Here is an 11849-nt window from a genome sequence, read left to right as displayed (position 1 = left end):
TTGCTCAACCTTTGAACCTCAAATTCTTTCAGGCAAGCCACTACCATTACTTTTTTTGAATCAGTGCAATGCATTTACAGTGGTGTACAAAAGTGTGAGACCAGAGTGACAATCTGGATTCAAAAATTTGATTTAAACCTGTAAAATAAACAGGTAGATTTAGAATTTTGGATATTTTTTTAGTTCAAATAAGAATTTTTTAATTCATATATATATATATATATATATATATATATATATTTTTTATGGATTAAATGGATGCATAGCAGAAGCATTTTACTAGTGAGCTCAGACTTTTGGACCCCACTGTTTATGTTACACTATGTTAAGTCTCTGTATGATATATCAAGCTGACTTCAAAGTTCATTTGTGTTAATTTATTAAACCAGCCTTGCTGTTGTCACCTGACGTTTTGCACTAGACAGAACTCAGCTGTTGTTGCTGAAAGTTTCCCTAAACTTTCTCCTGACCCTTAGCTAAGTATTAATCTGTCTAAGTGGCCTAGCACAGACTGGTGAGCTGAAAGGGGCTGAGTGCCGCCAGTCCAGATGCCCCATAGTGAGAGGTCTGCATGCGGCTAGTTTTAGATAACAGCAGGGGCACCAGCGACTTCAAACGGTTTTAGTCTCTGCTGTCAGGTCTGATCAGAAATAATGAGACGTGTTTGTTATCACCCCAGTTTTTTTCTGAGAAATCCTGAGGAACATTTCCAGTAGGCCTATGAGTGGAGTTTAAGTGTTTAAAACAAAGCAAAGGCGATTTAACAAAAAGCTGAATGAGTGAACACTTGCATTATTTCTGTCTTTTTCAGGATTCTTTGTATTTCCCCTTATTGCCCTTTCTAATGCTGAAACTGTAACTATCATTCTTGCAAATCTAAACTGGCATAAAAAGTGCCCACAAACACACTAATAAACAACACCTGATGGCTGAGGGAATAGTCACCAAAGTTTCCTTTTTCCTTCACTCCAGTAAAGAGCTGGGTAATGCTGAATGGTCTCAGCTGAAAGAGAAGAGTATTTTGTCTGTGGCTGCATCCTTGACGGCAGCTTTTATTAACTTGGCAGCAGATTTGTTATTTGTTGCTTTGTCACTCATGGTCTTCATCCATTTAACCCAGCCAAGATGTCTCTGTTTGTCCGAGTTGTTGCACATCAGCCTGCGAATAAACAAAACGCCTCAAGAATGGGACGAACAGTTAATTTTTTAGAAAAGCTAAACTCGCTTTGAAGTCGCAAAGATCAATATATATATATATATATATATATATATATATATATATATATATAAAATTATACACAAAAAGGCCATGCTAATGAGTTTGCAGTGATGGGAATAGTGTTGGTAAAAATAGACAATGATTGCAGTGATTACATATTTTTGAAGGCCAACCCATATGTTCTCTCAACAATAAGCCGGGATTTTTCTACTGGCATTTGGGTTATGCAAAAACCAACAAACATTTATGGTTCTTACACCTTGACAGCCCCTGTAGTTCTTTAAAAATGTGTGACGAGTGAGGTGGGGCCAAGAGCCGTGGGAGTGGAGCAAGGCCAGTAGAGTAAATGATGATGAGTAATACCTGCATCACTCACCAGTCTCAAGTCCCGGAGCCGGAGCCTGCTGCCGTCCCCCATGATTGGGCAGGAACAGGGAATGGGGGATTGCTGGCTGTCCTCATTAAGAGCAGCCATTGCTGTCCACCAAAGATGTCCGGTACCATCGCATGGCACCGTAAGAAAGAGCCTCTCAGCTGGTTGAGGACCAAGTGACAGTGTGTTCAGGAATTATTTTTTCTTTTCCTCTCTTCCCTCTCTCATCTCTGTCTCTCCTCATCCTTCCATCTCTTCTCTTGCCTCGTCTGTCCTTACCCCAAGGTACTGCGGCCATCTTGCCAGCTTGACAAGATATTTTGTTCATATGAGCCTGTGACTGGGAAATTTGTCACACATCTCAATAACTGTAATGTGATAAACATCTCAGTAACTACAAGGTAACTCAAAAGTCCAATTACAAAGTCCAACTTCCAGCTAAATTTTGCCCTAATTAAACACACCTGAACTAGCTAATCAAGGTATTCAGGATCACAAGAAAATTTGTGGTAGCTCTGTAGGTGCTAAACTCTGCAGGAATTTGTCCCTCTAGTTCAGGGGTGTCAAACTCAATTCCTGGAGGGCCAGTGGCCTGCAGAGTTTTATTTCAACCCTGCTCCTACACACATAGCATGTAGTTTTCAAATGAGCTTGAAGGACTGGATTAGTTGGATCAGGTGTGTTTAATTAGGGTTGGATCTAAACTCTGCATGGCTCAAGCAAGCCCTCCAGCAATTGGGTTTGACACCCCTGCAATAGGTAGAGCAAACCACATTGCCCATCCCAGAGTCAAAGCCAATTGGCTGCTCCATCCCAGAGACAGTGGCTAAGGAATGACTTATTGAAAGGACACGGAGCCAAAACACACCTTCAAACTCCTTCACCTTTTGCTGGTTCTGACCAGCTGGATGAACTCTCTTGTCCCGACCGCTGGTCCGGCCCAGCATCCAAGCCTCTTTAGTTTCCACTGGTTTAGCCAGGAATCCAAGTTCTTCCCACTTGTCCCGGCCAGCATCCAAGCTCTTTTGTCCCCACCAGCTCTACACAACCTCTTGTTTCCACCGTCTTAGCTAGGACTCTTCCTCCTTTTATGCAATTTATTTATTTTTCTAACTTTATAATTTTTTTTTGAGGGGTTTGTTTGTTTTTTTGAGCAAAAGTTTTGGTAATCCTTCCCTGCACTTTGGTAATATTTTTGTTTACAGTGACACAGGCCGCAGATTAGGGAGGGTGTGTAAATATCAGGCTTCTGTATGTTCTGTGTTTTTGGACATTTATGTTGTTAATTATTATTTCCTCTGGTCTCCTGTATGTTTAGTTTTTGCTTGTTGTTTAATAAAACTGCTGCACACAGATCCTGCTTCAACTGCTCTTCTTCGCTGCTACCATTGTCGGTGTTGCAAGAGGTGACTCAGGTGTATGCTGTAAGTAATAGCTTTTTCAGTGTATAGTCATAAAGTTTCGAAGTAGCTTCCCCAACATTTCATATATGCCCTTTTTGTCCATATACCATTTTTCTCTTCAATATTTAGTTTGTTCTCTTTCTGCTGAAGGCCATTGTTCATAAATGTATCCCTACTGTCTATTTCTTTAGAAGCAGTGTTATACGACAAATTGAGTGTTGCGTGTTGACATTTAGCACTTGTTTGTGATGCGCTATTGTGTAGACCCCCCATTCTTTCTGAGTTTCGTAACCGCTCTGCTGAATGTGGAATATTTCAGCATGCCTCTCTTTTTGTTTAAACTATCGCATGGCCACCCAGTGCTGCACTGTTTACTGCGGCACTACGTTTCAACGATAACTGGAAATCGACATTCACAACACGCCCTTTCATCCCCTCGTGTCTATGTGTGTATTCTAAATACTGTCAAGAGACGAGACTCGCACGCGAGACTCCACACTCAGAATAGGCTTCTTGCTGTCTGGCTCATATTGACAGAAGACCTTGTTGTTAAATAGCCCTCTCACAGTCTGACAATGCCATTTTCCGCTGGGGGAAGAGACAAACCGGCTATTTGCACAGAACGAAGTATAATTGACTTGTGAGAGTCATAAATTAAGTGTCATATAGCGAAGGCTGGAATTCTTTACAGCTGTGGGCTTTGACGCAGGGCACTAAACCAAACCCTAATTGTCCAAAACAAACAATATTTCTGCGCCTGAACAATTAGCATGATGAATAGGAAATGGTGATAAATGCTGCTGTTGCTTCATAGACACTTTCTGTTGTGCTGGCCATGCTTTGCAGGAAAATCAAATCCCTCTAAATTACTTTGACTTTCACGTATATGTGCTTTTTGAAACCTCACCACTAAATCAAATCTGAGGCTTAAACTTCAATTTCCTTGTAAAGGGAGAAGCAATCATTTTTCTTTTAATTCCAGACATTTTGCCTGTCCAGACGAAGACATTTTGACTCAAGTTGAAGGCTTAATGTTTTGAAGCAAATTCAGTTCCTTTCTAATACTCGTTACTAGTTGATTTATAGAGTTAACAGAATTCCAACTCTAATGGCTTAGGTTATATTACTACTAGCACATCCAGCGATCTTTGATCTTTGCAGCCAGCGAAGCTCAAGCCAGTTTCTATCTCTAGGTGACATAGTCTTACGATAGAGATTCCCTGTGAGATAAAGGAATACTGATAACAAGACAGCAGGCTCTAGGGTCAAGGGTCAATCTACTGTCTGTCTGAATATCTAGGATATTGAGAAGCTTTCCTGCTGTCTGGACATCTGTTGTTAACACATACATGTACAAACACACCTGAACAATTAGGCAGACAAATCAGTTCATATTTTAGCACTTTTAACATCAAAGCAATCTGTATATGTTCAAAAAGTCTTAGAATGAGGTATTGTTTGTGCTACGAACATGAATGATACCTTAAATCATGGTGAGGTGTGTTGTTAAAGAGAAATAATGGGTTCTTTTCACATGAGCCAGTTAGCAACCTCCTAATGTCGCTCGAGAACCCTCTGCTTTCATGGCATTTCATGCAAATAGGAAACTTCCCCCATTTCTGATCCAGAATGAACTCATAACTTTCTCCAGACTGTGGTATTTATCTATTCATCTCTGACTGTTTACATCCAAAGTAAATAAGTAGGTGAGCGTTTTCTCTTTAGGAAAGCATTGTGATAAACAGATAGCTGTTAGCATTGTGTGTTGAACAATTGACACTTTCATGGGGGAAAGGGCTGCCCTAGAAAACTCTGAGGTAATGTGATATAATTAGACTCATGATAAGCCTCTTGTCTCATAGAAATGTGAATGTCAGATGATGCCTTCATCGGATTTAAGCAGTTTCTGAGCAGATCTGGGGACCCCCAAAATAAGTAAACAAGTGAGTGAGTGAATAAGTGAATGAGAATAAATGATTGAATTATGTTATTATTATTTTTTTAAATTAATTGATAGTGATAATAATAATTGCATGATTTATTTATTAGCTATTTTAATTTCCAATCATTAATTGATAATAATTAGTAAATGAATGATTTATTTATTTAAAACACTATTACTGTTTAATTTAATTTAATTATTCAAATAATAAATAAAAGTCTTTCCATTCTTGGATTATATTTTGGGTTTTCTTTCTTTGTATAGTTTCTTCTCATCATGGCCACATTCAGCTTGTTCTCTGAGGTTTGTAAAGGAATATTTTCTGTAAATACATGTTATTGCAAATAAAATATTTCAAAATATGAAACTTGTAAAATGTTTCTTGTCAGGTTATGTACTTCTAACTATAATCTGATAATGGGAAGAAGAAGATCCACAGTGAAAATGGATAGAAACCTAATATTTTACAGGTAATATTTTAATGATTTCTTCTTGCTCTAGTGGAATGACATAAAACTATTACTGTTACTATTACTACTTCTGTACACAATATAAATAGGCTGTTAAAAGTGAGTATATATAACTGCATTCATATTGTACAAGAGGGTCCCTGGTAATATTTGACTTAAAAAGTACAGTAGTATTAAGTACAACTGTGAAAAACAGAGTTGTTTAGAGTCTACTTAAAGTAAGAATAAAGAAGTGTTCATTAGAGTAGAAAAAAGCAGAATAGGCTTGGTTTGGTGGGTGGGCCTGATTCCCTGCTGTTGTAGTTTTACCCCAGCACACTCGCGCCTCCACCGGTCACAGCCTCTTTACAAGCCTCCTGCCGTTTACAAACTACTGAAGTGTTGGCTGTCATTACCCAGGAGTAATTACTGTGTAGAACACCTCAGGGCAGAGCAAGAGAAACGGACGGGCTGCGTAGCGACTCCAGAAGAGTGCAGAAGAGGGAAGAGGGGGAGCTCCCAGACCAGATGAGTCCCTGCTTAATTTGTCAATGACTAACATGACCGGCCAGCTGACGCGTTGGCCTTTGATGTGGCTCAGTAAACATGAGAGGGAGCGCAGCAAGCGTCCGGAGAGTGCCGTTATCTGTCCCAGAGTGCAGTGGAGGCCTGATAAGGACGTCCGCGGGGCGCCTGGCATCCATGGCTTATCTGTGCAGCCGCCTGACTCTGCTTGTTCTGTTTCATTGACAGCTGTAGCCGCTCTGACCTCAAGCTCGTGTGGGTACATAAAAATCCGCTTGGCACACGCCGTGTACCTAAACATCTCTTTAATGTTGCACCTTGGGCTAAGAGGGTCGCTTTTCGCTTTGAAGTCTACCACTACTAACCTAAACCAGAGCTCACGAAGGCCACCTTTGGATCAGTTATCACAAACCAAATACGCATTTTGACCTTACTCACTAATCGCCTTTTGATGTTCAACGAGTTTGTTTGAAGGTGATGTGTGGCATTTTTTCAATGTAAACAGTATGAGCATTCATCGTTAGCATTCTCATTCATGTCTGTGGCAGTTGCTTGGCTGCTGAAGAGAAGTTTGCGGATTGAAATTTTTGCTGTGGTGACTACTCTACAGATTAAATGAAACAAAATATTCTTTCGGAATACATGGAAATTATTTAATAGCACTTTGCACTCCAGGCTGAAATTAAATTTACAGTAAAAACTGTATAATGAAATAATGTTGATATAACAAATGATTATGATTTTTTTTAAATATACTGACAACCACCTTAAAACACATGGTAAAGAGAAAGCCCCATTGAATGAATCAGTGTTCATCACAGACAGCTTTTCCACAAGCTGAAGTAAAAAGTAATATAAAGAAGGTGCACATAGTATGTGTTATACATACTAATAATTAATAAACATTAATTTGATTTAATTAATCAAACCACAGCATAATCATTAACATGAGGAATAATATAAAATTGTAATTTTCAGTTATTTCAGTTATTTTTTGGCTTCCAAAAACAAATCTATGTTTAATCTTACATGTACATGAAATGTCTTGCTGGAACCCAAGAAACAATTAACATGTTTTTACAGTGGTTCTTTTTTACAGTCTTTTACTTTTGAAAAAATACAATATATTTATTTATCTTTACAGTGTAGCAAAACCTTAACACTTTGTTTTTATATAAAAAAAGTGTAATATATATATATATATATATATATATATATATATATATACACACACACACACACACACTATAATTAAAATTCACACAAATAAAATATAAGACAAGAAAGGAACAATAACAGGCTATATTAGCCATTATGTATAGAACTAAATAAATGTAAAGAAGTCAAATTAATAGTTTAAATTACAAGTTGAAATAATTATTTTATAAATTAATGCTTACAAATTGGTCAAAGAAGCAGCAGTAAACCAGTTGTTTTCATGAAAATACACAAGACTTGAAAGTCAGTCTTTTATCTGTTATATTTGTGAGATTTTAATTTGTAATATTTTTTTAAATAAACAGAACAACCAAGAACAGACAGGAAAGATAGAGCAGTTGACTGCATTTTCAGGATCCAGTAATTATTAGAAACACAGCCATGTACACATTTATGTAAACTGTACTGGAAAAATGATGGTGCCTCATCAAGAAGAGAAAATTGTGGGAACCCTTGGGCTTTAGCGATCGACTATGTGAAGCGTACCATACTTAACCTTCATCAAGACTGTTTTACTACAACCACATGCAGTGCATACCTACATTGTTAATCAGAGCCAACCGATTTACCAGCTTTCCAAAAATGAAAAGGCACAGTCAACAGTCAATGGCTATTACCTGCTGCCTGCGACCATAGCCTGTACAATTATCCCTTCAATTTCAGAGACAGGCCCTGATAAAAGCTGGCGTTAGGACTCAGACTTCAGTCTCCTTTTGACCGGACCCTTGCCGTCACGACTGAAGTGACCTGTGCCGCAAAAGCACGGAAAGTGACAAGAGACGTCCCTATTTTACGGCGGGCTATCTGAAGACCGGAACGATAATGAGAGCCCCCTCACCCCTTCTCTTTTGTCTGAGCTGCATGTCTGGAATATTTGGGGAGATTTTATCAGATGTGTGATGTTCCTGGAGGAGGCTGTCTGTCTCTTGGACGCTCTGAATGGAGCGTTGAGTCGTGGTGGATGAGTGAATTAGTCAGCGTCTTGGGCTGTCAGCACCCTTACCTTTCTGTGTTGAATGGAAACTCAGTCGGAGTCAAGAAATCGGCCTTAATTCACATTCGGCTTTCAATGATATTAATACCAGACTGTTTACCTTCATTTTTAGCTGTTGTTCTGCTAAAGTAATGCCGTATTTTTGTACAGTGACGTTCATGGCTACTTATAGCCCATCAGAAATCAAAGAAGTCAAACTAGCAACTGTTGGGCCTAATTACCGGTTCTTAAGTTTTCCCCAGTGTGTGCTCTTATTCCTTAAGACTGTATTAATTACCAATGTCAGCTGGTGAAATCAGAGGGCTGGAACGCTCTGTGTCTCTGTGCTGTAAATCAGACCGGCTGTTCAAAGAAAAGCCGTGGGGTCCACCTGTCAGCGCTGACAAACTTGCAATCAGTCTCTCTGCTAATACTATCACTGCCTACTTTCTTATAATATATCCTGAAATAGAAAACTAGGCAAATTGTTTTACCAATGCCTTTAGAATGTTTTCCGATGTTGTCATTTACATTGTCTTGAATTGGAAATATTTTGTGAAATGTTAATTTTATGTTTGTGTGAATGTATTTATTTATTTTAAAGAGAAATCTATTACTCTCTTTTGTTATGTTTTGCCTTCAGAAAGTAGTTAAAATTAAAGACACAATTCAGTTTAATGGGGATACTAAAGAATTTGGTAACAAAAGTACTGTATGTGTTACTAAATTCAGAAACTGTTCTGTGTACTGTTTTTGTAATATAGTATTTCAGGCATAGGGAACACTCAGATCTAATGAGAAGCCTCTCGAGTTTTGGAACAGATGTGATGCTGACATAATTTATACACTACATGATTGTTTACTTAGGCATTACCTTCCATAATGTATCTGGATATTTCTCAACTGACCACTATAAAGGGCTGTTTGCAAATATTGTTTCGAAAAATTCAGATCAAGTTCATTAGTTTTAAATGTCTATAATGTCTCTTTTATACCTGCTAAACATTTAGGTCCATTATTACTCAACAAAAAGTAAAAAATAAAAAATAAATACTAAAAAAAAATAAAAAATAAGACAGCAATTGTACATGTAAAATAAATAAAATAATAATTAGAAAATACATCATTTACTTTTTTTTTTTTTAACTATAGTTTTTATTTAAGCTTAGCTAAAGCATTTGTATTAAAGAGTTCTAAACAGTGTATACAGCAATCCTTTCTGTTCTATTCACTGTTTGTTTGTGATTTTATTTACAGTTGGTATATGAAGTCTGAGCAAAATGGGTTTTTGGGATCCTTAAACATTTGAATAGAAGACACGGATGAATGTAAAGAAAGAGAAAGGGTTAGTGAAAATAGGAAGTTACCTAAACTGACCAATGAGGGGTGCTGAAGCTTCATCCAGCCAAAAAACCCAGCACAGAGCTCCCAGCTGCATTACTTTCCCTATATGAGCTTATGCCATGATCTATGCTTCATGGATGAATGAATACACAATATGCTTTGTGTATGAACACAGAGAATAAGATTGACATGAATCTTTATTAGAGGGTAATACTTCAGATTTCCAGACCTTTTATAAATTATTTATATGCTTACTAATGAAAAATATCTAATCATTATAAATATAATAAAGAATGATTCATTTTATATATACTTTTAGTAATTAAACTCAAAATAGCTTAGTTCAGTTGGGAAGGCATACTATACAGTCTCTGAAGTGTCATGCTAAACATGTACTAACCTGACACACACTACAGAACAAATCGAGTTTTTTAATACTCAAGTTATGAGCATTTTTAGCCTAAACATTTTTAAAGATTAAAGACACAATTAAGGTAAAAACAATTTGTCAGAGGAATTACCAATTCACATGACTAAACTCTAAAATCTCCACATACACATGACCTTTTTCTCATTGGAACAGGAAATATGTTTAGTCAGGATTTGAACTCTGGTCGTCTTTCATGTTCAACAAAAACTGCAGCACTAATCTATCCCGTCTTATCACACTTATCAACCACTACATGTTTTTTCTCTTCTTTGGTCGTGTCTTATCTCGCTCAGTGCAGCAGATGAACCACTAACATCCCTCTATCCACGATCAACAGAGACATTTAACACATAATCCTCACAGGTCTTGCTTGTTACGGCTAAATTACGCTCCTTCAAAACAGAGAAACAAAACTGTAAAGCTATTAATTTTAATCTCTCCTCAAATCTGTAACAAGAAGGTCACTTTCCCTCTGAACACAGTGCTTAGGGACAGAAAGAGGCGATTTCCTGGGATAAGTTGGATAAACGCAGTGGTTTTAGGGAGCATATGGTTTTACCATGATCACATTTTACAAATGTAAACTCGAGCTGTCAGATATCTGACAGTGGGGCAGTCGCAGCCGAGCGGAGTAGACCGAGCCATAGGCAAGCTCAAATGAGATGGAAATGGAAGAAACGGGACTGGGTTTCGAGTTTTATTGCTCAGCATTAATGGGCTCCATGTCTTTGGAGTGAGGAGACTTTCAAGCCATGAGTTATGTAAATATAAGCAGCTCACTCCTGCCGTTTGAAGTCCGGCTTTGTATAAATTGAGCCAATTTCTTTATCTGGGAAATGTTTAAACAGCTGTTAGTCTTAGTAAGGGATGTCCCTGAGATTGTTCACTCTTCTCTCTGGCTACTTCCTCCTTGCTTTCTGCTTCTTTTCTTTTTTGTCTTCCTTTTTTTTTTTTTTTTGAATACATCGCCAGGAACCATTAAAGGAGATTACAGATGCTTGTCTGACCTTCACTCCATAACTCTGTTTGTACATTTGCAAAGCTTCAATGAGACACTTTGATCTTCTCCTATTTAGGACACCATAAAATATGTTGTTTTAAAGGCATTTGGTGACTTTCAGTTTAATTGTTTGAGAGAAAAGGTGAATGGAGCCTGTTTGGTTGTTCCTTTGTAGTTTTTCCTCAGAGCTTGTCTTCCACGTCTTGTTTTATATGTTTATGAGCAGATTTTTATTAAGATGCCCCGCTTCAGAGCTTCAGGCCCCATTGTCGGATGCTTGCCCATAACAGACTGAAGAACAGACCAGTCCTCATTGAATCAATCGATAATGAGTTTCCGTGTTTTTGGATTACACTGCTTCATGAAAGCCTGTTAATATTTTATCTGCAATAAGCATGTGCCACAAGCCATTTTTGGTCCATTTTATAACAGGCCTTTTTCCATGTTTAGAAATTATTTTGTGTCTCATGGTCAAGCTCTAATAATACACATTGTGTTTTTAACCTTTTCACCCTTGCAAATGAGAACCACAGCATTAGGATTCAACAAAACCGTCCAACTCCGGGTGACCTTGTGCAGCCGTCTCCATCTTAATGAGTCAACTGGTGCTTAATTGAATTTCACATGTGGCAAAATGTACTTGAGATGTTCTTGCTTTCACCCTTCATGCTTTTTGGACGCCGAGATCCTTCATGACTTTAATAATCAGTGTGGTTACCACATTTGCCTAAATTAGTTGACTTTATCAGATTATGCTCTCTTGATCAGAGCCACATGCTAAGGCCTATTGATTATATCTCGGCCTGTATTTGCCTTTCACTTGTTTCCTGAATGTGCCTTTAAACTGCATAACATGCAGAGATCAAATGGGTTTTGCGTAGCAATTCAATTTGAAATCAAAAAATTGTTAACATAACTGAGTGAATGGGGGGACAATTCTGTAGTTTGGGTGCAATGGTAGTAATAGGGTAAA

General features: G+C 37.8%; 1 long non-coding RNA gene across 2 annotated transcripts; it reads right to left on the bottom strand.

The window, feature by feature from the left end:
* Positions 1–303: 303 nt before the first annotated feature.
* Positions 304–2195, bottom strand: LOC127958741 (uncharacterized). Of its 2 annotated transcripts, XR_008154145.1 has the most exons (3): positions 2057–2195; positions 1596–1960; positions 304–1159 (listed from the first exon to the last, which is right to left on the bottom strand). It is a non-coding gene; the product is annotated as an uncharacterized LOC127958741 (long non-coding RNA). The 2 variants fall into 2 exon arrangements; XR_008154144.1 differs by having other exon boundaries at positions 1596–2186.
* Between the last annotated feature and the right edge of the window lie 9654 nt (positions 2196–11849).

The sequence above is a fragment of the Carassius gibelio genome, chromosome B5 (assembly GCF_023724105.1).
Source record: "Carassius gibelio isolate Cgi1373 ecotype wild population from Czech Republic chromosome B5, carGib1.2-hapl.c, whole genome shotgun sequence".
Lineage (NCBI taxonomy): Eukaryota > Metazoa > Chordata > Actinopteri > Cypriniformes > Cyprinidae > Carassius > Carassius gibelio.
Note: the sequence above shows the minus strand (reverse complement) of the source record. Positions and strands in the feature narration are given on the sequence as shown.